Genomic DNA, 19,867 nt, shown 5'->3' on the forward strand with positions numbered 1-19,867 from the left:
TGAATTGTATACCCTATAGAATGCATTTTATACTTATAGAGAATGCATTATATACGTATAGAATGAATTGTATATCTATAGAATGAACTCTATAAGTATAAAATGCATTGTGTATAGCTATAGAGAGAAAATTTCTTTCTGTGTGTGTGTGGGTGTTGGGGAGGTGGGAGGGGAGTGAGCTTTGCCAGTGTCACGCTAAGACTGCCTTGAGAAGAGGAGAACACAATCCTCTCAGATGGGGATCTGGCACGGTCCACACCACAATGTTGGTTCACATGGTGCGCAAGGCATATGCCAGCCATTGACTAAAAAGGCGGCAGTTAATCTTTTTCACATAAATCTTCCCAGCATTTCTAGCTGATTTCTAAGTGAACTGTTTTTAGCATACATTTTGTATATTATGTTGAGGTATAGTTTTCATCGAGACTCTGGCGATGCTATTTCGAGAGTTTCTTTGAGACATTTTTGTGTCAGATAGAGACGATAACGTTCTTTTGTTCCGACTTGTGGATTCCGGGGTTACTTGCAGGAACAACAAAGAAGCTGTTGATAGAACGAGGAGTCTAAGAGGTGAAAATAGTGTGTGTAAGATAATTCATACATTAAAACAAGCGTAGTCAGGGATTACATACTCCTACACCGTCGAGAAATAAAACATTAGCAGAAGAGCGGACTTGCTATTCTTATATCATGAGTGATATGTCATATACAAGACAAGAGCAAAGCGAGTTGCATTTATGTATATATACTTAAGCACAGGAGCAGAATGACTAGATGTATTTCATGTATACTAAGTCACTCATTAATAAAGGAAAGGACCGGCTAAGAGAACGAATGATCTTCAGACCTGCCGCCAGCTTCTGAAGATACAACAAACTGTTGTTAGGATACTGATACGACCAGACAGCAATCTCCTAAAAAGGATCAAGAAGAATCCTAGAAAATGCAAGGACAGTCCTTCAAAAGATGAGTAGCCAATAAAGAAAGACACTATCATGCAAGAGACACGAAGGCTCATGTAAAAAATAAGCAGAATCGTTCTAAGGAGAAGCAGAATCGTTACAAGGACAAGGATCATCTAAAAGCACGGAATCCCAGAGGTTGACAACATGCATGATAATGCAAACATTTGATCCTTTATGTGCAGATGTATGTAATGGCATGATTGGTTGGGTAAAGAAATGATTTTGCAAGAGGAGAGCCGAGCGAGGCAGCCTAGTTAGGTCATTCAGAAGCACAAGAGGCTGTGTGGTCGGCTTTACAGTTGCACCGTGGAGGAACACCAAGCGACGTGGAAAAACACGAGGAGGACCCTCTTGCGGATGGGGGGGGGAGTGGGGAAGGGGTGTGGAGAAAAAGGAAGAGGGAGAAACTCCGGATCTGCCCCTCCCCACTTCCTCGCTATGCTCCATCTCGTGTTACCCTTGCCCTTAGCTCAGCGTCTCTGTGCACGCCAGAAATGACGACGGAGACGATGTTTTAAAGCGTGAAAACGCCTGCACACGCAGTCACGTGCACTCTGGTGTAAACTGCTCCTTTTTCTGGTCTGTAGGCACCTCAGGGGACGCTTCTTGGTAGTAAGAGGGCTAGATAAACCGTCTGTCCAATGTTCAGAGCTGTGTCTGCTTGGAACTCCAAGTCTTGCATAAACAACAAAGTACAAATAAAACCCCTTCATTGACTTCAAGTACTGAATTTTGGTTGGGTTTTTTTTTAAAAATCTCAACTCATAGTAGTTTACACTACAGACACAACTTATAGTAATCTTATACTATAGACACAATTCATTGTAGTGTTTCGCTATAGACAGTGACAAAGGTTTTGTACCTAAAGCAACTACAGGGACAAAGAGGTAAACAAAAAGTATAGTATTTTTTTTTTTGACACAAAACCTTTAAAGACACATCCCAGAAGAGAGGGACGACAAACATCGTTTTCAGTGTGGAACCACAACTGACTTAGGTGTCCTGCAGTTGATTGTTCTGCAGATGATTGTAAGGCTGATTGTATGGGAGGACTTTGTTAAGAGGACTGGTGTGATGGTGTACACACACACACATATATCAGAGTCACTCGTGTGTTCTTTGCACAATTACCTGAAGGCTGTCTAGATATGTAAATAAATGCAAAAACAAAATGTTAGCACGATCCTTCTCAAACGAATCTACGACAATTTAGTTTGTGGATCCACGACAATATTTCCCGAACTAACGATCTTATCTGTTTGCATTCCGTTTCTTTGTTTCCTTGATCCTCCCCACCCCTATCCTATCTCCCCTTTCCGCCGAATGGTGTGAAGCGTTGAGAGCCTGGACCTGTGTTGGAATTCTGTACTGTATCATCCATCTTTTCGCAAAGTACTATTCATTAGAGTAGAATTGTCGACTGTGGACTGTAAACTTTAAAATACTTTTTTGTAGTTGTTGTCCTCATGGCGTCCTGTTGTATACAGGTATCCTGTCAGGCATGTCAAAGCAGCTGTCATATAACTGGTTCAATCAGAAATAACAAACCATTTTCTGCTTGTTCATAAGGTGACGAACTCTCGATGCAAAGAGGTTAGCCGGACCTAACCCCACACTTTACGAAAATTCACGAAGAAATTATTGAATGTCCGCCTTTATATGGACATCTGCTTCCGCAACTTACAAGTTCAAATTAAAACCAAGTTATTCAATACGACAAAGCGGTGCAGTGCCCCTCCTAAATAGATAATTAGTGTCTACAGCGCCTGTTAAACCTTTTTTATTTTTTGGTACGTTGGCTCAGTTAAATTCCACGCCAAGTTCATTCTGTACACTTTCCCTTATTTATGCCCACGCAGTAATGCTGACTTATGCTCCAAGTTGTCCTGACCTCGGCACAGACCCAGCTGTAGGAGGAGATAGCCATCAGAAATGTACACTAAGTGCAACTTGCTTATTGTCAGCTACCGCGACCCCTCACCTCCACTCCCTTCGCAACCATACACGTGCGCAATAAGTTATCAAACGTTGAACAAGCAGCTGTTATCTCTAGCCATCTCCTGCTGACAGTTTTATCCACCTCTTAACTCTGGCTAACTTTTGTGTCCAAAAAGACATGATGGAGAGCATTTCGCACCAAGATAAATATAGGGAAGGGGAAAGTAATGGTTTTCTGCCATCAAAATTGATCTATGACATTGGATTATTTCACCGTCTTAAGTATTTTGTTTGTTTGCTTGTTTTATATTATATTTTGCTCTAAGTGTCCCATGTGGGAAATAAACTTTACCATTGCTTACATTGTCACAAACATCCGGTTGTTTATGCGGTGAGATTACTTTGTTGTGGCAGCTTGTGTGATCTTTAAATGTGTGATCTTCAGGGTGGCAGGGTTAGTGGACTATTTTCATTTTCATAAGTTATAGGGTACGACTTTTGTATATACCTGTCCATACCATCATTTGTCGTCGTGACTCTTGCCTAATCAGTATGCATAATCAGTATTTTGAGTAGAAAAGGACCCTGTAGCCGGGATGCGTTTTGCCAGGGTCAGATAGCCCTGCTTTCGCTTGGCGTCCTGATAGCCTCTCACTACTCTCCTGCACAGAAACACTCGCCTGCACGTGTTCCTTTCAAAACTTAGCATCTTCTATGGTGCACCCCACTTTCCTTGGCTTCCCCTCTACAAGGAAATTATGAATTTGTCCCTGACTCAGCGGTATGTACCTGCCGGATATTATTGCTGACAGCCCTATGTATGTGTCGGATCTGATTGCTGGACCTCTTGCACTTTCCTGTCATCATCTGATGACTGCCAACAAGTCTGTTTCAGATGTGTCTTTGTCTTCGTCTTGACATGTATCATGGTTACTACGGTTTTATAATGTTTTTGAACGTTGAACCTTACCACGAGAGTAGATCTTTAGGTAAAACCCTTGTCAGTTATCAGTAATGACATTAGTTATGTAGCAAATGCTACAACAACCGCACCACAAACAAAAGAGTACAGAGAGTGAGCCAAGTTCTTCAGTCGGTTTATTTTCCTATAACGATGGCCTTGTCAGCTTAACTTTTTAAGCCTTGTGGATCTTATCCTCAGTGACGGTTGATAAGATACTTGCCTTTACACAAACCTCTCACCTTTTGCAATTGGCGGTCCGGTGGTTAACGGTTATCGCTTGTTAACAAGACAGTGAAGGTTGACTGTCCTGGGTTCAGCTCTCATCTCGGGCATGCTGTTCTTTCTCTGCATGTAGCATCTGTTTACATGGCTGGCTGTCTTACAGTGATATAGTCTTAGTTGCTGACTCTGCGTAAATCACTAATTCCCCTCCCCTCACCTTTTGCAAAAAAAAAAAGTAACTGTCCTGAGCAGGGACTCAGATTGCAAGTAAACAGGTTTGTCGTCCGCCAGTTCGTCATCTTCTCAACATTTTCTTTTTCTTGATAGGAGGGTGGGGAGGAATGTTCGGGTGTGTTCTCCTGTACATTCTTTTTCTCAGCGCTGAATGCAAAAAGGCAGGCGAGCTCTTCACAGCGGGAGGCTCAAATTGCAATGTCAAGTGACTGTTAGCTACGTGCAAGGGCTTTTTCTTTTCTCTTTTAAAATAAAGGGCAGTTGTCTCCCTTTCTACAAGTACTCAATCGCCATCCACAATCAGGTGTGACTTATTAAATGGTATTTTTTAAAAACCAAGAACATGTTACTTTTTGTCTATGCAGTCGGCTGAGGCTATTTACTTTCTTATATAAATAAAAAGATTCGGCAACACCGAAAAATGGCGTAGCACCAAGCCGAGAAACAAACTTTCAGGAAGGACATTTTACAGGCGCACACTGCCCCAGGTCATGTCGGCTGATGATGGCGAGATCTGAGCAGCTAATGGTTCTTCACACTCTTGAGAAACATGTGAATGTCATCAGCATCTTCAACATCTTGCATGGCGGAGAATGTAGGTTGTAAACAGAGCGAATTTCCTGCAAGTAGTCTGATTTCAAAGATTTCTGCGTCTTCACCAGCTAGTCTGTGTCTGTTGTAAGGTGGGTAATATTTTTCTGCCGATTCATTCTCTTGTACCACTGCAGTAAGACGAACGACCAGTGTAAAAGTCGGTTACAGCACCATTCACGCGTGTGATGGAAAGTCTATCTTCGAGAAGTTAACTGTGGTCTGGACTAATGCACAAAGCAGAACCTTAACTTCAGATGAGCACGAAACCAGTTCGTCGTTGATCGGGATCTCATTAAGAACGAACCCTTGTCTACCTAAAACAAGTTTAGACAAGAAAGGATCGTTCAGTTAAGACACCGCGATGTGCAAGCTGCTCAATGTCTTGTCTCGTGTGGTGCAGCTAGGCTCGCCAGGGGCGAGAACTTACAGTAGAAGGGACACAACCACATTGGCACTTTGCACTCACTAAAAACCTCCGGACCTCCCACAACCACCTGGCAGATTTATCGTTTTCTTTGTTAACATAATCATTCATGACAGAAGGACAGAAAAAAAACTTGTCGGGTGGGTTGTGAGGCGCGAAAGGTTAAAGTCATGAATGAAACGAGTGTGGATGGAGGAGACGGACGAAGTTGAAGTGGGGGTGACCGAGAGGGAGGTAGAGAGAGAGAGGGAGAAGTCTTCGTTTTTCAGGAACTTCAACTTGATAAGTAGGAGCGAACTGTGGAGTCAAGGTGACCCGCCCTTTCCACGCTCTGTCACGGCGCAAGGTTACAGAGAGTGAGTCGCCTTTCTCCGCCCGCCTCCTGCGCCGCAGGACTTCCCCTCCATAATTAAGGACTCCACTCCAGTGTGCGCGCCCCGTTCATCTCTGCTCCAACCATGCCGTGGAGCTTGATTTCAGACAGAGGAAATGTTTTTGTCAAAGCACGTGCATCGCTGGGTGTCTTGAATAAATGTCAATGGATAACCTCTTTGATCAGACAGAAACAAGGACAGTGTCAGACTAGCTCTGTCTTCGCGTTCGCTTGTTTTGTTGTCTTAAACGCATTTTATCATTTATACAGCAACAAATCTTCAAAAATAAAGACTCTTCAAGTCTATGAAAGATTGTCCATGTTAGTATGTTTCTATTTTTTCAGTTCCTGTCTGTGAAAGATTGTCCATGTTAGCATGTTTCTATTTTCCCCGATTCTTGTCGTTGATTTTTGAGTGCTTCATATAACAGCCGACTGGTTGATCTTTTTGGTTTTCCAGCCTCGACTCTCGGCAAAGTACATTCGTCGTAAGGAACTGCGCCATGTTTCAAGTGGGTGAGCATGTGAAGGACATCATGAAGATAATTAAAAGGGCCAAACGAACATGGCCACTTGATAGCGCGCATACGCAAATATTGGGAGGGACAAAAATAACACTATCGCTTGCTATACAGACTTATTAGGAGGTCCTGATTAGTTCTCCAACGGCGCAGTATCCAGCAACCTTGACCTTGACTTGATGTAATTATTAACTGGTGGAATAATACCGTATATGTGTTGCTGGAAACTAAGCTGGACCCTCTGTGTGTGTGTGTCCAGCAACCTTGACCTTGTCCTGATAAGTACTAACTATTAACTGGTGGAATAATACCGTATATGTGTTGCTGGAAACCAAGCTGGAGACTTTCTCTCTCTCTTTCTCTGTGTGCGCGTAAGATGGGCTGGTGGGCAAATTCAGAATTTTCATAATCTGTAAAAAGAAAAGAACAAAACCAAAAAGAGCAAGAACAAAAACAAGAGGAAGATCAACAACAACAACAACAACAACAACAACAACAACAACAACAACAACGCTAAGAATATTAAAATAAAAATAAGCAAAAACTAAAAGAACAAGAACATAAATAGTACTAAAAAAGCAAGTAGACATTAAATAAAAAAGAACTAAATTAGAAACAGAAATATAAAACAAAGTAAGAATCAAACAAAAAGAACTTGTATAAATGTGTGTAAGGAGAAAAGAACAAGACCATAAAACAAGCAGAGCCAGAACAAAAAGAGGAAAAAGAACAAGAACGAAAACAAGAAGAACATGAAAAATATTATGAAAAACAAAAAACAACAAGAAGTGGAGGAAGAGATGGGTAAGTATACTTGTGGTTTACAATAAAAACCACTTTAGCTAGTTTCAACCCTCGTTTTACCTGAATGCACTTTTTTCATTGAGTAATATATTCCAATTTTTTCCTCGGCCTGCATTTCTCCTGCTCAGTTTTCCTTTGTTTAGAAAAAAAAGTATACATTTCCTTCAAATGCTTTATTTATTTATTTATTTCATATTGGTTGTAAATGGAGTTTTTTTCCGAGGGAGATCTCGATATGCCATTCATGGCATGCTTTAACCTGTGTCAATCACAGTTTGCTTGTTCGTGTGTGAGTGAGAGAGAGGTGTTACTGAAGCAGCGATCAGTCTATACAGACATTTATGTGTAATAAATGCTAGTACTGATTAGAGGAGTTATAAGGAACTGTTAAAACTAGTTTAAATAAATAAAACCCTTTATGGAGTTCGTTCCTTGTGGACAGGAATTCTCTCAAAAATATTGTTTCAAAAAAAAAAAAAAAAAAAATCTTCGCCGCTAACCCGACCGTGCTTTTAACTCCCCTGCCACCCCCTCTCTAAGCAGGGAGACCGCTTTGACACAAAGAGCTAATCACACACGTGATCTGAGATGTGCCACGAAGCATGTTCACTGACCGTATCACTTATGCACCAAGCGAGTCTTGCCTTTTAAAAAAGTCTTTCTCTCTAATAATACTGCGCTGTAACAGGAAAACCGCAAATAATAATTTCCTTTATTAGAGTTGTTCCCCTTAACTGCCGCTCTTGCAAACTTCCTTTGGGTTTTTTTTCCCCCTTCATATTTTAGTTGTCCGTAGTGCAATTGTTCCTACCTAAGAGAACTGATTGACTGTGTCGGCGTGAGAACTCCTCTTGTTTCTGACACAGTTTCGCCGACAGGTGACTTCTACTTCCGTCGCCGTCAATTATGAAACACATTTTTCTTGAAACAGGATCGACGGTAACGAAAGCAAGGGACAGGAAGAATGAGGACAGCAGGATGAAAGAGAGAAAGACTCAAAATAAAATAATATAAAGTGAAACAAGAGAATATGCTTTATTCGCTATTTAGTAGCCTATAGGTCATAAAAGGAGATGAAACCACAGTAACAGTTTTCACATGCAACAGTCCCTTTCACTGTTCTGCTAAATGTATAACTCCTCTCTCAGCCTGTAAAGACATTAGGGTTATATTTAATGTTTGGAATCGGTTAATGTGTGTGATTAAAATTAAACAAACACGCTGGGTGGTGGAAAAACACTGCCTTCAAAGGATCTTGCGATGCAATGTGCACACATGCACAGCTCCTGTTTCCTCCTGTGAAGACACTCGGCTAATGTTTGGAGTGGTTTTCTTGGTGCTTGTGGTTTAAAAAAAAGACGTTGGTTGGGGAAAATGCCTTCAAAAGATTTTGCGATGTAATATGCATACGTGAACATACAATAAAAAAGCATAATAATAATAACAACAACAACAACTGCAATATAATACAGCACCGCACAATACATTATGCCACAGACATAAATGTGCACTTATCCTGGTTATCCTGATGGATTTCCCGAAGGAAAGAGGGTCATGGATATCTAGGGGAGTTAATCGGCTTCATCATATGCACCTATGCACGAGTTCAACTCCCCAACATCTTCTAGTTGAGGTCATGCACATACACGAAAAGAATATTTAGAGCATGACTTGTCCACATTCACACGCACACGCACATGCACGCTCGCGCACATGTTAATGGACACGGACTTATGAGCATGTCTTATATCTGCCTTATCGTGGGGATATTTCTTGGAAGCCAAAATTGCATGCCTGGGATATTTTGATTATCTTACAGCATCTATTAACCCCTTGAATCATTTTTTTGTCTAGTTTTTCATAATTGGTCATATGTGAGGGAGGGAAGAAGTGGGGAGGGAAGAGGGCTTCCATGCATACTTCCCATTCCCAGAGAAGACCCGGGCAAGTGTCAAGCAATAATCTGGTGCACAAGGATAAAAAGTGTTATAAAGCTTATCTCTGTTGCTACATTTTTAAGTCTGCACTAGCTGCCCTCAGTAATAAGCGACAGGATTGGGAAGAGTTAAAACTGAAGATGAACACAAAAACACTTAATTAACCAGTAGTACTGCACTCAGTGTTACATTTACAATGCCACACCTCTCATGCCAGCCTCGGTCAAACCTCTTTGTAGAGTCGTGGAAGAGATCTCGCTGGTTGTAGATGTTCCTCTCTGTGTTCATGTGATATTATCTCTTGGTATGTACATTTGCACGCATCAGGATAATGAGTGTCCATGAAAGGGGTGAGAGAAAGGGAGACAGCCCAGAGACAATATATTAATAAGAACAAAAACAACAACTGTTTATTTGTATAACTTCTTACCCACCAACCAGGGCAGGCTCAATGTATTCAAATACATGAAGTCCAACAAGCACACAATTATCAGTGAGCATCAAACGCATCTTACAAATCAATTCAACATGATTCACATTGAACCACTCACCTCCATGCCGGCGACACAGCGGCCAAAGAAAACAACTTGACGAGTGTTTTTACCAACCACAGCAACCCTTGTCTTTCACAAATCACAACACTCGTTGTTTTTTCTGTTGCGTGACACAAACCCTTTGCACTCGCTGGAGGTGAATGCACTGGAAGCCCAGGACTTTCTATCGCTTGTATGATCTTTACATACCCCGAATAAATTTATTCCCAACAGCTAGCATCCACCTGACATTAACATGACATTAGCAATCACCGGCTTTCAGACTCCTCAGGTAGGCAGAGGGCTTCACCTGTGTTCTAATAACTTATCCTGATGCTAGGATGTCTGGATGACCGTTTTCTTATTTATCTGTTTATCTATCCATAGATTTCTTACATGTTCGCTGTTGGGTATCTGTATTGTGTGAAAGGGAAAAAACGAGTGGCTGGAGTATGAGTTTCTAAAACTGGAGGGTGAACAGTAGTTGGTTTGATACCCTGGTTGCGCTGCGTACTTTCCCCTGTTTATTCCGGGTACATAGAGGGTTTAGACGACAAAGCATTCAGAGAATAAGACAGGCACCGCCCTGACCACAAGCTGACCCCGAGATGTGCGGTCTCCACTACCTTCGCTCCCCAACGACCGAAATGTTAGGATCCGCCTTAAAGCTTTTGTAACGGATGCCTCCGTGCCATCCTGTGTATAAACGGGAGATAATTCAGTGTGAATATGACTTGTTGTGTATGAAAGGGAGACAACTACTAGTGTGCTGTTGATATGCAATGGAGACAAATTATTGCACCTGAAGCTTTTACAACATCCTAGATCGAGCGAGTGATTGATATTTTCTAAAAACACTGAACGTCGTGAACACCCCTCAAGTAAAATATTATAAAAACTAAAGAATATAAAAAGGTAGAAACGATATAACTGGACTTTTTGTTCGTTTTTGTTTCTAGAATTTTATTTGTTTCAGACACTCCCACCTTTCCCATCTTTAGTTCATATGATCACCTTTGTCAGTAAAACGTTTCCCTCGCTGCTTAAAAAAGAAACCATCGCCAAGTTTATTCATTTTTGCGACCATCCAAGCAGGTTTGTCTAAATAAAGTCTGATAGAAAGATGGTAGGAGAACTGGGGAGGGGGTCTGTTAGAGGTGTGGAGGGAAGAAGTAAATTGTGCGGGGTGGGGTGGGGGTGGGGGGGGGTAGTCGAGAATCAAATGTAAAGGAAGGAACACGTGATGTGGAGTGCAACTGCTTCCGAAGTGTCCACCTGCCCTGAAGACACGACGTAATTAAGAGACCGGAAGTCCAGTTCCCGGCTCCCTAATTATGCTGCAGACTGCGTCATCAAGTCGGAAACATGTGACTGCTTGCGTCACGTTCGTTTAGTCCCGTGACCAACGTATGAGGGTGGCAGTGGGTTGGGGCGCCATTATCAACGGTCTTTCTGTTTCTCCTGTTGTCCGTTTGTTTGTTGCTGTCGTCACTCCTGTAGATAGCCGTGGGCAATGACAGTGTGAGATGTCCAGCTGCAAGTAAAAAGTTTTTAACAGACGAACTTAAACATTTAGTAATCGGATTAAGAATAATAAAATGTACTTTATTAGAGTGGATTCGTTTTTGGTCCCTTCATGATTGGTTTTTTTTTTCTTAGAGGGAAGGGACCAAAAAAATTAGTTTAACGAATCCACTCTAATAAACTATATTTTATTACGACAACGAGAAATAAAATGTAGTCATATTTGTCCACTGACGGCTGTGGTGAAGCTCTTTCTTATTAACATCTACGAAATTTTGTGTGTGTGCATGCGTGCGAGTGAGGGAAAGAAATTATTTGCATGTCTTAATCGGCAGAGATAAATAATTTTGGGTTTTTAACAACTTTTTGAAACACTCTCCCAAATCATTTTTTATATCGGCAGAATGACACAGACACACACGTTCCCTGATTAACGCTGGGTTTTGAGACCCCAGTTCCAGCCCTGCCCCGTCCCTCTGCACTACCCTCTCCTCACCAACCCACCTCCACCAGCTACTGGTCATCACCGTCATTTCACCTCCGTCCCCACCTCCCACAACACACCCTCCCTGCTCCCAAACCAAGCTGGACACCGTGGAGTGCAGCATCGGTGTTGTTGCCGGAAAAACACGAGAGGGCCAAACAACACGAGGGGCAGGGGAGGTCAGGGGAATGTCGGTCTAAACAAACTCCCCCACCGGCGTGTGGTCGCCTGCTTTACGGCAAAGTGTTGTGTGTCGTAAAAACGTCCGGTTTGGTTGTCGGCGCAGCTGCTGGCCACTACGACTGCAACAGACTGAACAGTGCTGCTGCGCGTGGCGATGCTGGGTCACGTGACCACGGCGCGTGGTGGGGGTGGGTGTTACAAGCGAGAAGAAGAGGGACAGGAAGGAGGGTGAAGAAGGGGTGGGAGGGGCGGGTGTATATGAGTGGCTGGCTGTTGGCGTGACGTGCGCAGTCGCCGGCTGAAGCTCCTACTGGAAACAGGGGAGGCCAGCTCTTGTGTGAGCACCGCGACAGTTTGGGACTGTGTGAAACTTTGTTTTTCTTTCTTCCTTTTTTTCCTCCCCTTTTTTGGCGCGTCGCACATACCTCAGCGCCGTCACCACAGGGACGATAACCTGTCTTCAGCCGCGATTTAATCTGTCGAGCAGCTTCACTCAAAGGCAAGTGGACCTTTGTTTACTTTGCAAAATGCCGCGAGCTAATTTTAATCGACCCGGGGTAGATAAGAGGTCGAGGGCTTTATCAGCACATTCCCTCGGCTGAAGGGTTGACACTAACTTTTGTGTTGAGTGGGCGTTGGTTTGTATTTGTTTTGCTTTTGCTACAAACTCTGCTGTCTGTTATGGACCGTTAACGACAAGAAAGTGAAGGGAAAAGCAGAATAAGGAAATCTACGAACAAGAAATATATTTGCTCCGTGTAATATATTCTCTCTTCCAGAATTCTGCTATGGAGATAAAAAATACAAAAACCTGTTACCGGTTAACCTGTAAATTATAACCTGTGTATTAAATTATGATATCTCTTGATCACTGCAGTGTAATCTTTTATCAGTGACACTATTCATGCTGAGTGAAACCATTACTTAACTGCTGTATACAACATAATTATCATCATCCGCATAAACGTGAAATCAGAAGCCCGCAGTCACATAAAATCTTTCTCTGGGGATATCTTTGAGGTGTGTAAGTGAATAGCATTCACTGCAAGTCGAGAAGCAGTTTATCATGAACACAAATCCTGGTTCCATGCGTTGGACACCTTGTGTTCCTTAGTCTCCGTGTGTCAGTAAAGTTGTGTAACCTGCATTCACCTCTCCCCTTTCCTCCATGTCTCTTTACAAAATCAGACCAGCGGGACTGCAGTGGGTGTGTGCGTGAGAACGAGAGATTCGTAGCTAATGATGTGTCGTGCGTTCGTGTTTCCGCCCACGCACGCATTGAAGCGGACAAACACAAACACAAAAATATGTGCACTATACTTTTGTCTAAGTACAGGGGTTAAAACACCTGATTTTTATTCCTATAATACAAAAAAACTTTTTCTTTTAAAATTTTGTTAATTTATATTCCTGTTTTAAATGCATTGCTGAGTATGAAGCGAGGAGGTCAAAGTTCATGGTGGCATGCAGCCAGACCAGTCGTGAGGATATTTTGCAGACCTTTTGTTCAGTCTTCAAGGGGATAAAAACTTTTGCTTCATTTCATAATGTTCTGGGAAAAGAAGTTCATTTTGAAAATCACCACGCAACCCAACAGCGTCCCCCTCATGACCCGTATAAGAGAAACACCAAAACAAGTTCCCTGCCGACTGAAGACAAAGTTGCTGAGCTGTGCAAACGAAGCAGATAAGCCTGATCTGAGAAAACTTTCCCACTCCCTCCCCTACGACATTTTTTTTTTTTTTTTTTAACGAGCGTGGAGTCTTGAACTACAGAGGGACACGTGGAGCCGGGGAGACCTCTCCCCCTGCCCCTTCACAAGTCTAATCCGTTTCACAGACAACATTTGCCAAGATGTCAGATTGAAGTCGCTGTTTCGGCAAAATACGAGCAGAAACTTGAGTGGACGGTTTAAACCTCGGGCCGCCCGCCAGCAACGATTGGCGGACTCCGTCACGTGGTTAGGCCGAATTCCGGAAGCATGTTGCTCACAGCGTTCAGAGCTAAGAACACGTGTGAAAGAATGTTGAGTGGTTACATAGCTGCAATAATATGCACATTAAATATCTGTGCATTCGTTTGTAAATGAATGCAGTCAGTAAACTATTTTGAATGCTTGTGGCGTAATCGGTAAACTGAAAATGTCTTTCATGAAAAACACTGTTCACACCACCTCAGCATGGCGGTAGTTAAGAGAAGTGGTAGACATCCAAACAATGAGCTCAGAGACCTCTTTGATGGCATTGCTCGCCTCTGGTACAATGAGAAATCGTGTACATTTTATCAATATTTGCAGGCCTTGTAAGCCATCTTGTAGCCATTTACATGGACCATACTCCACAGGGAGACCTTTAGATGATCTATTGGTCCATCCCCTCGGTCAGCACCTGTTCATAATTAATTAGCTTCTGGTCTGTAGCTCTAAGTTAACCTTCTGTTTCATAATTGAGGCCCTTGTGGAATTTTGCAAAAGAAAATTTTAATCATTGTATATTCCAGTCTTTATCTTGGGGGAAGAAAGGAAGTTTGATATAACCTGAATCTGTCGGTGTCAACATTATGGACTTGGTCTTTCCCTGGCGAGGAACACACTACATGATCTGCGACTGCCAGGGCTAGTAGCTCGTGATAAGTCTCGTCGTTATCTCCATGGCGATCCTTTACCCAAAACTTTTTGCCGTAGCCAGACGACAGGGCGCCATGCACCTTGACACCACCGTCACGTGACCAGTCCTCCATGACGTAGGTACAGCGCTCCCTTGTGGCATTGCTTTCCCAGGCGCATTTTTTCCGGCAGTTTTGAGGGTTTGTCAGAATTGTGCATGCGTTAACAAAGTTGTTGCTCCAGATATCATGCTCGTTTACGCCGAGTTTTATGGTTCGCTGGCGGTTCACAACCGTGTCTGAGGCAGGGTGGGAGGGTGAAGATGTTTTGCTGACACGGAATTTGCATGCTAGACAGGTTCACATTTCCCTTCTACATTTTTTAGTTCGTTATTGCTGATATAAGGGTTCTACCCCTTGCTCAAGATAAATTTATGCAGTGCAGCATACCACATCATTAAAACAGAAAATAAAAATCCTAAAAAAAGATAAAATAAAACCCAGAACAGAAAATCAAATGCCGTGGATTAATTGCAATATGATCGATACAAGCACATTATAAGAAGTAAAGTGGAGTAGGATTTCAGTGATGAATTCTTCTGAAAATAATTTGCTTACCTATCACTATTATTCTACAACACAGACCAGCCTACCCCAGACGAGATGAGAACCCAGGACATCCCATGTACTGGTGACAAACAATTAACCATTACGTCACTCAACCACCCTGCTATCAATGGGGATAGGGTACATGGGTACATGGGATGGAAACCAGAGTAAACTTCAGAGCACCCCACACTCACAGACTAGAAAGGAAGAAGCTGAGGACAAATACAACAATTGAAAAAAAAACTTTAAAATGTGGAATCAAAACCTTACGGTTAAATTTGTACCCGAAACGTTCGCTAACGTCCTACCCCTAACGTTCGCCTGTATGACTGAATGGTCGCTATCCTTCTCTGCTGCAGTCCTCTAAGGGAGCATATTCTTGTCTCTGAGAGTTGTCTAACTTTGAATTGACATGCTCTTTCTGTCGGCGTTGCGTATTTTTGAGACTGACCTACATTCCTTTGTCTTGGGGCTGGCCTGCGGGGCGCTACTGCTCTGAGACTCTCCCCCCACCCGAGAACTTCCCTCCCTCCTCACCCGGTCACCTCCCTTCCTTCTCTCCCGTCTTCCTCTGAATCACTTCTTGTTCGTGCGTGTGACTGTGTTGCCTTGTTTCCCCTCCTCCTTCCACCAACGTGCGTCTATGTTTCTTTCGTGGTTTCGTCGTTTGGGTCTTAAAATAACCAGCGACGATGCACACCCGATCACCCTTGTGGTCGTCGTTGTAGTCGTCGGGTGAGCGAGTTCCCGGGTGCTCACACGGGTTTCTACGAGCGTTTGCAAGTCCTGCCGTCGTCCTGCCACGTGTCAGACAAAAAGAAGAAAAAAAAACTGTCGGAAAAGGCTCGCCAACAGGGCGGCACTCAGTTCTGGAGACCGGCAACCAGACCCGGTAAGGCTCAGTGGAAGCAGAAACAAACCACCCTACCTCACTCTTTTCTCCCTCCCCTCCTCCTCCCCTTCACCCTGTCTTTGCTGGGTTCGTGTCTGCATCTGAGCGATCGACACTTTACTATCGAAGTCTCTCGTTATGACCTTTGAACTGTCTGGATTGAATAATACCACACAGATAGCAAAGACAAAGAACGATGACACAGCATTAAAAACGGAAGGTCAGAAAGTGACGAGAACAGAAAGAAGACAGAAGCCAGAATAAATAATAAATTTTAAAGTCAAATGAGGCTAATGAGGAACAGAACAGAAAAAGAAGAAAGGAAAAAATAAAAGGGGAAGAAAGAAAAGGAAGAGAACTGAGGCCAAAAGAAATGAACTGAGGGGAAGGGCTCCTAAAGAAGGAACGAATGCCCTCTTTCTTCAGTTCACTCCTGTTTCACGCGCTCGCTTATGAAAATAGTTTTAATGGTACGTGGAACCGTAAATGCTGTTGTCATGGAAACAAGTCAGGTTTGTGTGGGATCGCCGAGGTCGCTCTAGGGTAGGTTACCTCAGTATGCTTTCTAGAAGAAGCTTGTTAGTTTGTAGGTTGTGGGATGGAGTTGCCAGGTCATTATCACCTTTGTCATCATCATAGTCATCAAAGTCGTTGCCAGAGCTATTTCTCTTGTTTTCCCCATTCATCCTGATCGTTAGGCTCTTCCTGTTCTACTAGACTGTCAATTTGGTCCTTTTCGCTTCTGTTTTTCTTCTAAGTCATTTCTCCTTCACTCTGTCTTCCTATCCTTTGTACCTTCATTGTTAGTGTCGGTATACGATATGTCGGTATCAGAGGAAAAATAATGTAAAATTGTATTCTAAAATTATTCTGCTTGTTTAAGTGTGAGTATCGAGCTGCACAGAGATGTCTGCGCGATCTTTCAACCATTTAGAAACAAAGTAACACCCCTTCCTTCGTGCCAAAGGCTGGTCTGAAAGTACAGCCCTCTCTAGGAAAAGAGGAAGAAAGAAGAGAAGGGGAGTGCCCAAGGTTCATTAAATCATTCATTCATCTCTTTTTCATCTTGTCTGTACACTCGCATATCATAAGTTTCGTAAGGGTCTCGAGTTGATGGGTGGTGCCAATCAGTTGGCCTCAATGTGTGCAACGAATATCAACTCCGGCAAAAATGGAATACACACCCCTCCTCCCGGTCAGGGGAAAAACCCTTTCCCGGAAACATGTAGCCAGGTAGGGAGAGTAATAAAGCCAGACAAGATGAACTTGATGTATTTGTGTATGTAATGATTGTTTAATAATTGTTTTTCTTTAAAACAAATTGAGCGAAAAGTCATTCACGAGAACAAAGCTGAATCTCTCGAGGGGAAAAGTGAGATGCCGGTGAGATGGAGGCAACAATCGATTTATACAACGCCCTCCTGAAACATTTCCTGTCGCTGGATGGTTTTAATTTAGTCTCAACTTCCCCTCGCCAGGGGAGTGAAGTCTTTAGTTTAGGGGGCGCAACTTTTGCCGTGTCAGCGTCTCTCCACCGCTGCTGCTGACGTGGCTGGTGGTGGGGGAAACCGTTAAAAAGTGCGCGCGCAAACATTGTTAAGTTTCCCGCCGCATCCCTGGGTTCATGTTTGCAGAAAGTGAATAATCCACGCGAAAAATCAGCCAAGCGGCTGGTCGGCCACTACTCTACGTCTAAGTTGTCTTTCCTGTCTGGCGGAGTTAACGTTCCTGGCGGTGCACATGCCTCCGGGAACACGTTCTGGGGCTACACGTGGCAAACATGCGCGCGCTCGTCAAGATGTTTGCCCACAACGTGGTGTTGGCTGCACCACACCGGCTCTGACGTCAGCGTTGGCAACCGAGTGGCGGAGGGTTTTGTGAGATGAGGGATGCGGAGCAGAGCAGCCGTTATCAGGGAGACCTTCCTGACTGCGGAAATCAGTTTGAAGGAAGTAAAGCGAAATGCTGTCGGGTTTCTTCTTTTAACCTCACACACCAGAATAAAGAGAAACATTTTAAATCAATTTATTATCTAAGAAAGATAGGAGGAACCATCGCATCTCTTCTTTTTTGCCAGTTCTTGGGTAATCTCTCACTCGCAATCGTAGAGATCATTATATTCCCCAGCTCGTCATGTATTGCATTTTACTGCAGGTCACGACCTTTCATTTGTTGTAAATCACATTTGATAGTGACGGTCATAGGAAACTTAATCAGAAAAACAACAACAACAACAACAAAAACAGGCATATCGGTGAATAAAGACGAGTATTGAATTAATTCTGTTGACACTAGATGATGATGATGTCATCACTTGACAGTCAGTGTTAGAAGGACATAGGCAGTGCTATTGCGACATGCCATTACATAAACGGTATTAGCTAAAGGAAGGAATAAAGGAGGAGAGGGAGAGCTGGAGGAAGAGAGTGAATCATCAATATAAAGATTACCCCCATCTGACATTAAAACTTGCAGACAGTAACAATGCTGCTCACTAAACTCTGATGCCAGGTATCAGCATCAAAGACTCACAGCCCCTCCTGACACACACAGGTGAAGGCATTATCACCTCAGTGCGAGATGAGGAGAGACGTGGCTCACCGCCAGCCGACTGGATGACCTGCCTCAGGACCTCCTATCTCCATCTTGTAACTGTCTCCTGTCTTGCCGCCTTTCTTCCAGCTCCCTTTGCTGGATTCCGGTCGACCGCAGGGAAAGCCTTGGCATAGGACATTGTACACATTGTAATATGTATCAACAAGGAACCTTGCTCATGCTGCTCAATATGTATTAACATGAAACCTCGTGCACACTATGTATAAGATTCATTTATGTCATTGTGCTCTCAGCTTTCTGTTGCCCTTCCGGACTCAAAGAATCAGTTAAGGTCTTAGTGAAGTTGCTGCCCCAGGATGGACTGTCGAGAACAAGTGAAAGTTCTTGTCGGAACAAGTGACCATGCTCCTGTCGTTTGTATTATAAGACTTCTTTTGCATGCTGTAAATATTTATTATCGCCATCACTACTGTCTACAAAAGGGAGCACGGAAGTAATCGAGATAGTCAAAATTGTTATTAACAAAGATCTTTTCAAATAGTTTACTTTCCAAAAACGTTCTAATTCCGCTGGCAATGAGACTGGCCGTCTTCTAATATTATTCTTGATAGTTTTTTAGTAATATGTTTGGCTGTATGTCTAGTGTAGTTTTATTGAGCTTTTTATGTGTGTTTTATATTGTTATCATGAGTCTGCTGACCAGAAATCGTTTTTCCGAGGTAGTGGTGAGTGTCTAATTAAGGCAGCCTTTGAGAAACAGAGATAAATCTTTCGTGGCGATGTTCTAGGGACCGTATTATGTTGACCAATAGCAGTAGAGCCTCTTAGCAGGATCGGAGACAGAAACTTGGATAAAATTTTGAAAGAAAAAACAACCGTTACACGTCGAACAAGACTGCGGAAAGTGCTGCCACCGCCAACGCCTCCGCCTCGACCCTGAGCGGAACTCCCACTTGTGAGTAATTTCGCAGCGAGTCTGGATCCCCAGGTCACAGCATGCTTTTCTTTTTCTTTTCAATTTCCTTTGCTAACCAGTTTTTTGTTTAACCCAGAAGCTAATTTTCCCGTTCTGAGCGAAAATGTGTCACGTGTCTGTCATGGCGTGATGGCGTTGATAATTTGGCAGGAACCTTGCCGGCCTTCATCAGCCTTCCTGGCACCACTTACAGAGCACACCCACCCACAGCTCTCCTCCAGCCCCACCCTCGGACGACACCCACCGCTTCTTGTGTTGATAACCGTGACGATATGCACCGGTGAAGGTGGGAAGATTGTTCAAGAGCAAAGGAAAGATAAGAGAATTGGAAGCTACTGCCCCTGCCAGGGGAAGATACCGCACGTTTTATGGGGAACAGGGGATGTATACAACCGTGCTGTTGCTGATGATGAGTAGGTTTGGTGTCGTTACTGTCGTATGTGGAGGAAAAGATGTTTATTTTATGTCCTTTTGGATCTCGTTTGCTCTTCCTCTCCTTCCCTCTGTCTCTCTCATTGTCAAATTCTATA

General features: G+C 43.2%; 1 protein-coding gene across 1 annotated transcript in view; it reads left to right on the forward strand.

Moving 5' to 3' along the window:
* Positions 1–11,970: 11,970 nt before the first annotated feature.
* Positions 11,971–19,867, forward strand: part of LOC112561325 (collagen alpha-6(VI) chain-like) — a 51,238-nt gene continuing 43,341 nt past the window's right edge. Inside the window, exon 1 of the mRNA XM_025233739.1 lies at positions 11,971–12,199. The gene's annotated coding sequence lies outside the window, so the exon portion shown is untranslated. The remainder of the gene's footprint in view (positions 12,200–19,867) is intronic.

This window comes from Pomacea canaliculata, linkage group LG1 (genome assembly GCF_003073045.1).
Source record: "Pomacea canaliculata isolate SZHN2017 linkage group LG1, ASM307304v1, whole genome shotgun sequence".
NCBI classification, from domain to species: Eukaryota; Metazoa; Mollusca; class Gastropoda; order Architaenioglossa; family Ampullariidae; genus Pomacea; species Pomacea canaliculata.